The sequence below is a fragment of the Lissotriton helveticus genome, chromosome 9, assembly GCF_964261635.1.
Source record: "Lissotriton helveticus chromosome 9, aLisHel1.1, whole genome shotgun sequence".
In the NCBI taxonomy this organism is placed as follows: domain Eukaryota; kingdom Metazoa; phylum Chordata; class Amphibia; order Caudata; family Salamandridae; genus Lissotriton; species Lissotriton helveticus.
This window is the reverse complement of record NC_136070.1, coordinates 694421045-694434994: the sequence shown is the minus strand read 5'-3', so window position 1 is coordinate 694434994 and position 13950 is coordinate 694421045. Positions and strand designations below refer to the sequence as shown.

At 47.1% G+C, this 13950-nt stretch overlaps 1 protein-coding gene across 1 annotated transcript in view; it reads right to left on the bottom strand.

Annotated features, from left to right (window-relative positions):
• Positions 1 to 13950, bottom strand: part of MRPL11 (mitochondrial ribosomal protein L11) — an 821503-nt gene that overhangs the window by 330532 nt on the left and 477021 nt on the right. The gene's annotated exons all lie outside the window — the stretch shown is intronic.

Genomic DNA, 13950 nt, shown 5'->3' with positions numbered 1-13950 from the left:
CTTCGTGAGAAGGTCCGGCCTGCACGGCAGCTTCATGTGAGGAAGGAGAGATCGGTGAAGCAGGTCCGTGAACCACCACTGTCTGGGCCATTCCGGGGCAATCAGAATCATTCTCGCCCTGGATTGAGACAGCTTGATGAGAACCGCCGGAATCAGGGGAATTGGTGGAAAAGCGTACAGAAAGCTGTTCGACCAGTTGATCCATAACGCGTTCCCCAGCGTCCCTGGCTGGTAGTACCTGGAGGCAAAGCCTCGGCATTTGCTGTTTTCGGCGGTGGCAAACAGATCTACGTCTGGAGTTCCCCACCTTGCGAAGACTTCTCCTAGTACTTCGTCGTTTATGACCCATTCGTGGTTTTCCTGCACGATTCTGCTCAGTTCGTCTGCCTGAACATTCTGCACACCTGGCAGATGGGTGGCCGTTATCAACAGTCCTCGAGCCAGAAGCCAGTGCCAGATCGCCTGCGCCTCCTGCGACAGAGTGCGCGATCTCGAGCCCCCCTGCTTGTTGAGGTAATACATCGTTGTCGTGTTGTCCGTCTGAACAAGCAGAGAGTTGGTCTGAAAAGACGGATGAAAGGCCTTCAGTGCCAAGTGAACAGCTCTCAGTTCCAGGAAATTGATGTGGTACGTGGACTCCGTCGGGGACCATGTCCCTTGAATTTGCAGGTCTCCGGAATGCGCCCCCCAACCTTGGAGAGACGCATCCGTCACGATGGTCTGTGTGGGAATGTCCTTGTGGAAGGGAACGCCTCTGAGGAGATTCTCCTTCGAGCACCACCACTTTAGAGACTGAAGAGCATGTAGAGACAGTCGTATCCTGTCGTCCCAAGAACCTCTCCTCTGGTCCCACTGATCCTCCAAGCACTCCTGCAGAGGTCTCATCTGTAGCCGTGCGTGAGGAGTGAGAAAGATGCAAGAGGCCATCGATCCCAGTAGAGAAGACACCGTCCTCACAGTCGTAGACGGAGTTTTCATGAGAGCCTGAGCCTTCCGAACGAGTGATAAACGTCGCTCTTCCGAAGGAGACACGCTTGCTGACAGCGTATTGATGGAGGCCCCCAAGTACTGGATGCACTGTACCGGAATCGGGACCGACTTGGACATGTTGATGTGCAACCCCAGCTTGTTCAAGAGAACACACGTCTTCTGGAAGTGTGCTTGAGCTTCCGAGAAGGAGGAGGCTTTGATCAACCAATCGTCCAGGTACGGGTAGACAAACACCTTGTTCTTCCTCAGGTGTGCCGCTACCACTGCCATACATTTTGAGAATGTCCTGGGTGCAGACTTCAGTCCGAAGGGTAGCACCGTGTATTGATAATGATTGGTGCCGACTTGAAAGCGCAGAAATTTCCTGTGTTTGCATGCAATGGGCACGTGGAAGTATGCGTCCTGTAGATCTATGGCACACATCCAGTCTCCTCGTTGCAGCTGAGGGTAGATCTGATGCAACGACAGCATGCGAAACTTTTCTCTGCGAATCCACTTGTTTGCCTGCCGCAAATCCAGAATGGGCCTGAACTCGTTTCTGTCCTTCTTGCGGACAAGAAAGAACCGAGAGTACAGACCTCTTCCTCTTTGAGACAGAGGTACGTCTTCGATCGCCCTTTTCCTTAGCAGAACGTCCGCCTCCGTCTGAAGCTCGCGCAGTTGATACTGCGAGCTGACGGGAGGAATCGATGGAGGAGGGCTGGTGAAACGTAGACTGTATCCATTGCAAACAATATTCAGCACCCACTTGTCCTGAGTAATTTTTCTCCACTCTGCCAGAAAAAATTGAACGCTTCCCCCCACCGGAGCGGGTAACGGACGAGGGGGAAGTAACAGCTCAGGGACGGGACCCGGCCGGGCCCTTGGTCGCGGTAGAGGACTGTTGACGACCTCTACCACCCTGTCGCTTCTGGAAGGGCCGCCTGTACTGCTGCTGCTGTTGATGTTGTCCAGCAGACTGCCCCCTTCCATGACCCTGCGACCCAAACCGACGTTGGTACTGTCGGAAGGGTTTCTTTTCCTTGGGCTTCTCCAAGCCCACTGCCGTCAGGGTCTCCGCTTCGGCCTTCATCCTGGCCATCTCATCATCCGCGTGTTTCCCGAAGAGGGTATCTCCGGAAAACGGGAGATTCGCCACGCGTTGCTGTGCTTCCGGTTTCAATGACGTCAACCTGAGCCAAGCGTGGCGTCTCTGGTGAATCCCGTGGCAATATCCGTGCGCGGACAGCAATGATATGTCCGCTGCGGCGCCGATGGCCTGATTAGAGACCAGCATCCCCTCCTGGACGATCTCCACAAAGTCCTCCTTGCGGTCTCGAGGGACAAGGTCTGCGAACTGCTCCATCGAGTCCCACAGGGACCGGTCGTAACGTCCCAGCAAAGCCGAGTCACTGGCGGCCTTCATGGACGAGGCGGATGTCCCACACGCCTTACGACCAGCAGAATCGATCCAACGGCTCTCCTTGTCCGGAGGCACCGTGGACGCAGGGGAGGTGGCATGAAGCTTCCGTGCAGCAGTCACGATGACCGAATCCGGTACCGGGTCCTTCCTCAAGAAGGCTGGGTCTGAGTCCGGAGCCCTGTACTTTTTTAGGATCCTGGAAGGTACAGACTTCACCGTTGCCGGCGTCAGGAATAGCTGTTCGGCGGGCTCAAGGAGCCCCGGCACCAGAGGTAACAGGGGGCGAGACAAGTGCCTTGTGTGTAATGTCTCAAATATCACCGAGGTAGAAGCCGTAGGTGCTTCAACCTCAATGCCCAACTTCGCCGCTCCACGCAGGAGAACCTCCTGAAATGTGCTTATATCGTCTATCGGAGACACCCTAGTCTCCGGCGAATCGGACAGCGTGGGCGAGTAGGAACGGGTCCCAGATGGAGAACGTGACCTGGACCGACGTCTCTTGTGATGACGCCTGGATCGTGAGGAAGATCCATGGCCACTCCTTGATCTGTCCCGTCTCCCCGAGCGAGACCTCGACCTCTTGGGCCTCGGACGCTCCTTCGGCCTCCCAGGGCCAGGAGTCCTAGGCTTCTTAGCAGTCTTCTTCGGAGGCGTCGGAAACTTAGGCATCGACACCGCCCTCGGTGGGACCGGGGGTGGAGGAGCAACCGGACGCGGGGTCTGCGGAGCCGGCTTCGGAGGTGGGGTAGGGGCCTTCGGAGGCGGACCCTTCGGCACAGCAGGCCGCGAAGGAGGTGTAGAAGGCTTCATCGGAGTATCCACCCCGGAATGCGCCGTTCCCGGCGAGCCACCATCTCTTCCGGAGCGTGGGGAGCCCCCCACAGTCCTGGGCCTGTCCTTAGGACCTCCAGACGTTGAAGACCGGTGCCCAGACGACGACCGATGTCCCCTCGACGTCGAACGGTCCTTCGGCGTCGACCGAATCACACTTCTCGACGTCGAACCGTGTCTCCGTCTCGACGTCGACCCCGACCAGATCGACGAGCCACGAAACCTCGACGACGGGCGATGGTGCCTCGACGGCGACCTCGACCTCTTCGCCGGCCTCGACGTCGACTTCTTGGATCGCTTCGACGTCGACCCTTTGGACCTTATCGACGTCGACCTCTCTGACCTTCTCGACGTCGATCTCCTTGACCGTCTCGACGTCGGTCTTTTGGAATGCTTCGACGTCGACCTCTTCGGCGCCGGAGACGCCTTCCGTCTCGACGGCGACCTCGACGACGAGGATCCCCTCGACGACGATGTCCTCGACGGCGAACGGCGGTGTCGCCTCGACGGCGAGCGCCGACGCCGGGCCCTCCGATGTCGACCACTCGACGCCGACAGCGACGACGAGGATATCGACACCGGCTTCGACGGCGGCCGGAACACGTTCCTCGACGTCGACGAGCGACGTTTTCTCGACCCAGAGCCCTGGGGAGACCTGGAACTGGCCGTTGACCGTCCCCTCGACGTCGTGGTCAGCGCAACTGACCCAGACGGAGATCTTGGGCGAGGGCTGGTCTTCCTGCCCCTGGGGAGCCCCCCAGAGGCCTCAGCATGGGTAGAAGGAGCCCCTCCTGACCCACCTCGTGCCTTCAACTTTCTCTCCTCTAGTCCCTGAAGCCTGATCTTCTTCCTCTCCTTCAGGGTCCTTCCAGAGAAGCTTCTGCAGATCACACACTCCTCAGGAATGTGGGAAGAGGGAAGGCAGAGAATACAGACCTCATGGGAGTCTGACCTGGCCTTCTTTCTTGAGCACTCAGGGCATTTGTCGAATAATGCAGGCATTATGGACAAAAAAGAGTGCAGAAACACAGAAAGAAAGTCACCAAAGTACTTTAAAAGTACCAAAAATCGAAATTAGTGTAAAACACTAACAAAAACCCTTGAAAAGGGAGAGCTCAATGCTCCAGGGTCCTGCTTGCAGGAGCCGGAAAAAAGAACTGAGGCTAAGTTGGACCTGCTATGCATTCTGGGATACTGAGAGAAGGTTCTGGAAGGTTCCTTAAAGGCACAGTATCCTAATTAAGCCACATAATGGCAGCCTATGGGGCTTGTCTGTCCAGGTTCTTCTCTCTATCATTCCTGAGGGATTTTGCTGTTAAGCAAGGGAAATCTGTACAGGCTTTGCTGTTTTGTGGATTTTATGGTGGAATTTCTAGTTGAAGTACTGGACAGTGTAGCCTTTTTGGCTGCATTATCTGTCTTTAAATTCTCTCTTAAGTGTCTATGCATTTTCTGCATTTTTTGACACTGTAAGAGATTATTTTTGATTGCTCCGGGGTCCACGCACATGGGCGGGACTATTCACTAGATTATGACTATACACAGAGATCCCCTACTACAGAAGGGTAAGTCCACAACTAGATATTTTTTTAAGAAAATATATCTTTATTCTATTCTTTTGATCGTTTTAGTTCATTATTGTTTTTTTGGGAACGAATTAATCATTTTTCAGAATGTCTGATGCATTTGAACACAAACTATTTACATTTATTAATTACATTCATAATTCAAAACACATGGAGCAGATGCATATGATGATGGCTAGCGGCAGAATAGGAACTAAAATTAATTTCTATAGCCCACCAGCAGAGGGGTGGCCATTTTTTCTGCTTGCTCCAGTGCAGCAGCTCACTCGGTTACACCAGCAGTCCCAACAACAGCGAGCAACCACTTCCGGTTGCACAACACTGAGCCTTCGATGTAGAAACAGAAGAAAGACTGGCAATTATTGCCCAGAAAAAGTGAGGGGAGGGAGCACGGCAGGTGCCATTTTAGATTTCAGTAATGGTGTATTCAATGTGGAGAACCACGACACACTGTACTGTTTAGGATTTCCATCAAATCAATATTAAATACACAGTTTTCAACAGAAATAGGGCAAGTGCTTAATTTTTAAACATTACTCCTATCAGTAAAAAGGCCTGTTGTTCAGCTTAAATCTATTTTTCGAAAAGTATTTTTGCACTTAAACGCCCCAAAGTCTTAACCAGCGTGGTGGTTTCAAGGGAAACTATACTGAGACCAAGGCAGCCATCACTTTGTTGCAACCGAGAATACAGGGCCTGCATCCGCCACTGTTCTACTTCTATGCCCATTGCAGAAAAGAACACTGGTCCCTCCTTTTAACTTTGACAAAGGAGAAAAAACTTGCAATGCTCATGCGAACACACATTGCCTGCATTTCCACTCTAGAGCAGGGTTCTCCAAAGTTGATGCTGAAGGGATGATTCGTGCCAGAGTAGAGTTTTAGTAGAAATGGTTGCAGTTAAATTAAATAGAATAGTCATTATGTGGTGGGATGTTTTCTCTTCAGGGAAACCAAAGTAGAACCCAGCTCAAGAAATTAGAAGAAAACATTCAAAAGGTCCAAGTATCACCCCAGAAATAAACTTCTTTTTCATTTGAAGAACATTGTCATTAATGTTAATAAAAATACTGATTAAATAATAAAAAATAAACATTACACAACAAATAATTGCTTTCTAAAACAGTACACCATTTGATAGATAAAGCAACTGCAATGTATATAAATGTAAGAAAACCATGCATATCCTAGCCATTTGAAGATGGTCGCCAGGCAGAAAAACGCTGCAAGGGTGGGACTCGCTTGTCATGCTGACGGGTTTCAATGCTCTAGTACTGTACTGGTTTCTCTTCAGCCACTGCTTTGCCATCCAGCTGCAGCTGATTTATTACTATGTCGGGGCTGAACATGTCAGTGCCAGAACTATGCATGCTGGAGAAATGGCACAGTGAGATTGGTCATAGGCTTCTATGTCGGTGGTTTGGTCTATACAGAAGGGCTTGCATATCACAGTTATTTATAGTCATTCATTCAGGCGTGTGTTCTTCCCTGGCTGGATGACAAAACACAACATTGGGAGCTATTGGTGCAGCAAGCTGCCCCTCTCACGTGAGGACTGTGGTTCCTTGCTATGTGTTGGCATGTATTTCATATGCTGCCAGAGTTACTGTATAAACCCCTAAAAAACGAGAATCTATGGCCATCGAAGGCTAAGCGGGACAGAATACTAAAATACCAATACTAAAAAGGGCGCTCAGAAATATGCAGAGGAGCTGGAGACACAAGAATGAAACTAACAAAGGAAATTAGTGCCCCGAAATGAAGTGATAAGCACTAAAGTGGAATGATAGCAGAAGTTAGGCACTGCTCAGAGGGAGGAAACAAATGAGCACACAGCGTGATAAAGAGGAAAATTTACCCACAAGCAAGCAAGTTTTTTTAAAGGACAATTGAAGTCACAAATAAAAAGGCAATGGGTGGGCTGTAAGCCCATAGAGTGAATACAGCATATCTCGAAGAGACAACGCATGTGCTGCATAGGCTCGAATTAAAAAGAAAAAAGGAGTGCTTGAATAGTAATCAGTGAAAGGACAGAGATAATGAGGCCAAACTCCAGGAGAGTAAAAACACAAGAAGAGGAAGGACTTCAAAGCAGGATTGACGGTGTTTGTATGCTACTTTATTAATAACATACCACGTAATACTATGAAGACTACATTTTCTTATTCCCACTGCTTAGCAATTAAAATCTAAAAGGCAAATAAATATGAAAATGTGAATCTACCAAGCGAGCACTGATCTTGATTGACTGATTGACCTTAGGGTTCACAGAAGAATTCTACCATAGAGTTAGTTTCTTCTTAACGCTTACATACTGTTTTTCCACAGAATAGGCTGACAGGTCGCTAGATACCTATAGAAGACGTGTAATTCTTTCTTAGTATTTGATTCAACTTAGCTTTACTAGATATGTGGTTTCACGCAAGAACAAGTTACTTGAGAGTAAACAAATGCCAGACACAACTTTCCATGAAAACCCAAAACAAGTAATGAGTTGAAAATGGTTGTTAAAAAATGAAGTGCTTCATGAACTGAGAGCCATTATGAGTGGTGGGATTGTGGCTAGAGTAAGGTGGTTATGGTGATGGCAAGGACGGCGGTGGTGAGGGTGACTGTGGTCATGATGATGGCTAGGATCGTGACAGGGTAAGGTGGTGGTAGAGTAGTGGTGATTAGGGTATTAGTTGAGGCTACAGTGGTTTGGGTAATGGTAGGCTGGTGGTGCTTCTGGTGGTGGTAGGCTAGTTAGGGTGGTGGAGGTTAGAATGTTGGTGGCAGTGGTTAGGGAGGTAGCAGTGGTTAAGATGGTGGTGGTAGGAGCAGAGTAGTGGTGCGTGTAAGTGGTGGTGGCAGTGTGGTGTGGTGATGATGTAAGGGTGGTGAGGGTAGTGGAGTTTGTAGGTTGTGGTGCCTGTTAGGATGGTGCTTAGAGTATGTTTGGTGGTGGTGGCTTGGGTATGGTGATGGTTAGTGTAGGTAGGTGGTGGTTAGGATAGTGATGTTTAGTGTGATACTGGGGTAGGGTGTTGTTAGGATGGTGGTGGTAAGGTTAAGGTGGTGGTGTTGGTAGGGGGAGGTAGGATGGCAGAGTGATGGTGATGGGTGCAGGTGGTGAGTGTAGGTAGGCATTTAGTGTGCCTAAGCAGATGTGTGAGGTTTAGATGCTTATGTTCACATATCTCCCCAAACAAATATACTCCCATCAATATTTTTCAAAAGCCTACATGAAAATATCATTTAAACAGGCAAAAGGAAATATTGAAAAAGGCAGCCTACGAGACGGAATAATTCATAGGGGACGTATAGCCTCGTAAATTGTGAACAATAAGATATGAAGCCCCATGAGGCCCTGTTAATCACAGATGTGACACACAGAAGAGAAAATAATGTAAAAATTAGTTGTATTGAGATAGGTAGGTATAACTTACCTCCTCCTAAACACACTGTGCCACCAGACACAGGGTCACGCTCCATATCCGCCTCAACGCCTGGATCATTTATCTCACATCACATTTCCTTGCCTACCCAACTCCCAGCATGCATCAGCCTGCATGTAATATGCATCACCAGCACATTGCATTGCGTGACTTGTAGTTTTGCTTGTAAGTTTTTTAATGATTAACTACACATCTATGGAGATAAAGTGCTGCTTATTAAAAAGGCAGTTCTGTCTCCAGGGTCCATACATTTTATGTACCTACATGGCAGCTACAGACTGATATACATGAATGTATTGGGAGTTGTGAAATCGTAGCTATGGGTTAGTAGGTTGTGAGGCAGTGGGCTGCTTCAGGGCTATCACCGGTAGCTCAGGGGCACTGAGTCACCATAAATGTTCCTATTCTGTATGACCCTAACAAAGACAAAATGCATGATGTGCTTGTTTTTTTAATGTAAAATGGCATTAATCTCAGTAGGGTCAACCCAGTGAATGTCACACATCCCTTTTCTGACAACAAGATGAGCGACAGAAAGTTGGAATGGGGCAAGCAACAAAATAGAGCAGTATGGAGGGGGGAAGGCTAGCAAATATCTAAATTCTTATGGAGTGTTGCAATAGAAATTTTAAAAAAAGTAACTCCAAAAGCATTAGAGCAGTGGAAGGACAATGGGTGCCACAAGGAAGCAGTACCTGGGCAATGCTCAAAGTAGGGCCAAACTTACGAAAAGGAAATGCGCTGACCTAAGAAAAACAAGGAAATGAGAGAAGAGGCCAACCAATGGTAGACAATGGGCGATCTCTAAGCCTCTTGTAAGAAAAGAAAATATCTTGCAAGCAACAATGCAAGACCTAAAACACAAGGCATGGGAGTACGAAGGGAGAAAAGTGGCATCCTCACCGCAGGACACTTGCTGATGGAAGGGCATGTGTCAGTTTCCAGCAGTGAAAATATACTCAAATCAAAAACCGCTTAACAGAAAATAACTAGCATAGATGACTAACTCAAGCTACTGCAAGCTTTCTGTGTGCAGATCTGAGACTGTGGCAGGCAAATACATTTAATTTCTTCTAATGTTTATATTTATTGGTTAAGTAGTTAAGCTTTTACAATCCCTATACAATGAAACGAGTTCAAAAGCATGTTGGATCTGCCAATTCTGCTCACAGAGCAGTGCATGAATTTAAAGTTGACACATTCATAATGTACAGTTATGATTAGCTAGCAGCAGGTTGATCACATTCACTCCTTGATTGGCTGTCTAACAATAAAATTAGTTTTCTAGTGAGAAAGTGGCTCTGACAGACAGTAGATCACCTTTTGATTCTTTCTGTTGAAACAAAATGGCTGCAAATGTAAATGAGAGTAAAAAAAAACATGCTTCATGTACAATTGTTGGCCTGTGGCACCACACCACAAGATCCTTTCTATAAAATAGTTGATGTGACTTCATTACAAAAAGAGGTTACATTTCAAAACTCTGTGACTTGTCGCCAAAGCTGCACTGCAGTACCCAAGGTATATGTTTAAGAACTTCTTGCACAACCACTCTTCCATAATACAGGAGTCATCTCTGAACGTATTGACAATTTGCCCACCAAGCACAACATTTACCTGGACCCGCCTTTGAAATGTGCTTTTCCTCTAGCCAAAAGACAAGGAGAAAACTTGGAAAGGGCAGAAGACAAATCTCTCCTAATCAGGTCTATAGCTGTGAAACCTTGCTCTAAGCCCTGTACTAGTTGGGCACCTTAGATAACCCCACTTCCCCCATCTGCAGTTGTAAGAGCTAATGTCAAAGACCTTCTAAGTCTGCCTCCGTCATCCAATCATGACTAGCGACTGGATCTAGGGGAACTTCTCACTTGATCTGCGACTCATTTGGGTACTATCAAGGAAGGGAGCAAGACATCCATCCTTCCTTAGATGTTCAACCAAATCCTTTGGGTACTGCAAGAAAAGTCCAGACAGAAGGTGGCATACCTCCCACCTTGTCTGTGGAGGCTTTATATCTTCACTAAGCAGTAGCATTATTACAGTATATTGCAGTAGTCCAACCTCCATTACTCCACCGCTCCAGACTCTAATAAAAGATGCAATGAAATAAGAGGCAACACAGATCTGAAACATTCCTCGATTGGATGAGTGGCAAAGGTTTTCAGTTTTAAAAGGAAGACATTGGTGAGGCAGTAGAGGAATTTCTCAATTATTTTCTAATCAAGTGATTATGAAAGAAGCCAGAACACTGCAGGAATGGTTTGGATAAAGCGGACTAAATGGTAGAGAGAGGCTATATATGTTATCATGCTAGGGTATCCACATGGTTTAGAGCTCATATTGAGGATAACGTCAATAATTTACAGCTCTGGGATTGAGGGGCATGGTCAAAAGAACCACGTCCACTTGCAGAAATGAGTTTTTATTAATTTGAAAGTTTAATAAATAATTAACGTGAAACCTTGCAGCCTTTTCAAGCTGAGACTGCCCTCACAAGCAAACACACATTAAGTTGGTTGGTATACAGTTGTAAGAGGTGAGGGAGGCAGTAAATAGTGAAAAAAAAGAGCTTCATATACTAATCACAGGGAGGACTTAAAGCCGATAGAGTGATTGAGTAAGAGCAGAAATTCTGATGAGCATCAGAGACACAATGCGAATGAATGGGTTTTTCAAAGATTTCTGTAGATGAAACGATGGTAAGACATTGTGCTCTTTGCGTTTTCAGAGAAAGTTAGTTTAATTTTTATTTGGGCTTGAATTTTGATCGGTGGTATGTCGGGTTGTTTCTTTATCTGAGGTTTATGATGGATACACTGTGATGAGGTCATCCTCAGAATACATCATCGACCCTAGCACCCAGAGCAGAGTACAAAGCACTCTGTATTTGACCACATGCTCCATCAGGAGACCAGGCGATGCATTTACAGCTGGTTTTATGTAATTCTCCTGTTTGAATCAGGCCACTTGTATGCAATACTTAAAATGTGGCTTCGGGCACACTCCTTGCTCATGATTATTTGGCTTTCTTCTTTACCTGCATTCCCTGATCATAGTTTGATGGCTTTTTTCTCGATCTGTAGGTCTTACCTGCAACTGTGTATGCGTTCTCGTAAGAGATTTTATACAAAGGGCTTGCAGCCGCCCATTGCTTAACAGTCGTGGGCTTTATTGTCACTCTTATTTGCTGTATTCTAATTGGCCAGTCAGTGTGTGCTGGCTTCACTTTCTCTTCTTTCAGCTGGAGCATCGACCAAGTACTGATTGCTTTAGCTTGATTGCTGTCCTGCTGCTGATCGCATGTGATTTTATTTTTAGGTTTCGCCCTGGGCGTTGCAACTGCGTAGCAGTTGCTCCGCCCACGGCGAAACCTCATGATCCTACATATGTACTTTGGTTCCGCCTCTGTCTACCATTGGCTAGCTCCATAAATGGAGGCTAGCCATTGGGAGACAGAGGCAGTGAATCACGCTTTATCTTGAAAACGCGATTCAGGGGCGTTTCTGGGACTTTTTTTAAGTCCAGCCCCTTTGTCCCGGGCCGCGCTGTCATTGGCTGCCGGCCCGGGACACCCCCGTGACGTCATTCCCCGGGCCGCGCTGTGATTGGCTGGCCGGCCCGGGACCGGACTTGTTTTTTATTGAGAACATGTGTACTGACTTGTTTTAGATTGTTCTTATGCGAGAAGTGGAGTACAGCTCGCCGTGCGGTAGCATTTCTCGTTCGAATGCTTAGATTGTAATGACGCTAAGAGGGGGCGTTTTCAGTACAACGTATCTAAAGTGCAAAGAATTGTGGTTACACACTGGGGCTGGCACTAGATTTATATTCACGGGAGAATCTTCACCTTTCATCTGGCACTGGCTGCCCGGGGATGATGTCACCTTGCAGCTGATTGGCTGCTCCGACACCTAGTGCAGGGAAGAGAAAGGAAGATGCCGGCTCCAAGCTCAGTGCTGGATCTGTGGTCGGGTGAGGCTGTCTAGGCCGGTGTCTGCGAGTGGTCTGCCTGCTGTGTGAGCGGCCATGTGAGCTCCCGGGAGCGTCCCAGAGCCAGGGAGGACGAGAGCGCTGGAGGAATGAGGCGGCTCATCTGCAAGCGGATCTGTGATTGTAAGTTGCAGAGCCTAGATGGAGAAGCGAGTGTAGGGAGTGTTTGAGGATGTGCATCCGAGAATTTCATGCTCGAGACCCAGCCCGGGATTACCCCATTGATGGGGCACACAGGAGTTGAAAATTAGGTTAGCTTCAGTTGTCGTTCTTATGCTCTATTTTGTTTTTTAAAAAAATTGCGTTCAGTGGCGGCAGCGTGTCCTTGGCTCATTTTAAACCGCGGCTTTTTAACGCGAATTGGTATTTCAATAACACCTCCATTTGATCCGACATAATGTGTTTTCATTTCTGCCCACTGCTCTGCCAAAGACAAAGGACACAATAATTACTATTGATTCACTTGCTCTTCTGTAAACTCCTGCCTGCCCACGGTGTTGCTGAAAGCAGTTTGCTCGTTTCGAGCCATGCATTAATGGGCGTGTTATTCTTCATCCTTTTCCCTTGTCAGATAAAAGCTTCGATGATGATGACTCTGTGGACGGGAGTAGGCAGTCAACAGCTGCTTCAGCCTTCAAGGTCCCTGCCCCTAAAAAACCCGGAAACCCCGGAAACAGCTCTAGGAAGCCTGGCACGGCTACCGGATCAAAAGCTGCAGGTAATGCATTTCTTATTCCCATCAGTTCAGCCTTGGAATGGACACCGTGGCATGTTCATTCTGATTCAGACTTCAAAAGGAAAATGTTTCATTCATTATTGTTGCAGTGCTTTTTGCCATGTACCCAATTTGTATATATAGTGGCAAGGATTGTTTGTGCATGTGAGTGTCCCATGATATGAAATGTGTATTAAATACACCCAAAAAAATGTTCTGATGATGCTTTGGTTAATTAAGTTCTTGATATTTTCACGTTCCGATATCATCGATACTGGATGTTTGCTCACATTAATTTTATTTCATCATGGCTTACCTGTTCCCGATTTGCATTTGTTTCCACTCTTGTCAATACCTTGCTGACTTATTAAAAAGCCTAAAGTGGGTTGGCACTATTATACTCTATTAATTGTGCCACCAGCTCCTAGTTTCTTGCTGCTAATTTGTATGGGATGCGATATCAGTAATAAGTCGGGATTGATTCATTACACTTTTGTTTAATCTAAACTGAGGGTCTGATTCATTGCTTTGAATTGGGTTGTGTGTACTTATCCCGAAAGTGTTGAGCGCCCTAGTAATTGATTTTTCCTGGTTTCCAAATTCAAAGTGTTGAATTGGGTTGGGTTTCAAGTAGGCACGTGCTGCCTGCTCTTCCTTACTCTGTTTGCTTGATGTTGCCAAATTCCACATGTGCCGCATTTCATCCTTGGAGTATCTGTTTAAAAGTTCTCCTTTTCATATCTTTTCTTTCTGCTTGTGTCACCTCCCCTATTCATACACTATTGCCTGCATTGTTTATAGTACAGTCCTATGACCTGCTTCACTGTATGCCAGTCTTGAATACATCAACCCCTGCTAATGCCTATTCTCCACGTTGTTCTCCTACATCCTTTGACTTCAATCTTCTGTAATGTTATGCCATTCTCGTCGTGTCCCTTTCAAACATTTCTATTCCAGACTGTTAACTTTCTGTCTCTTTTTTTTCCCCACTTTTTGCCAA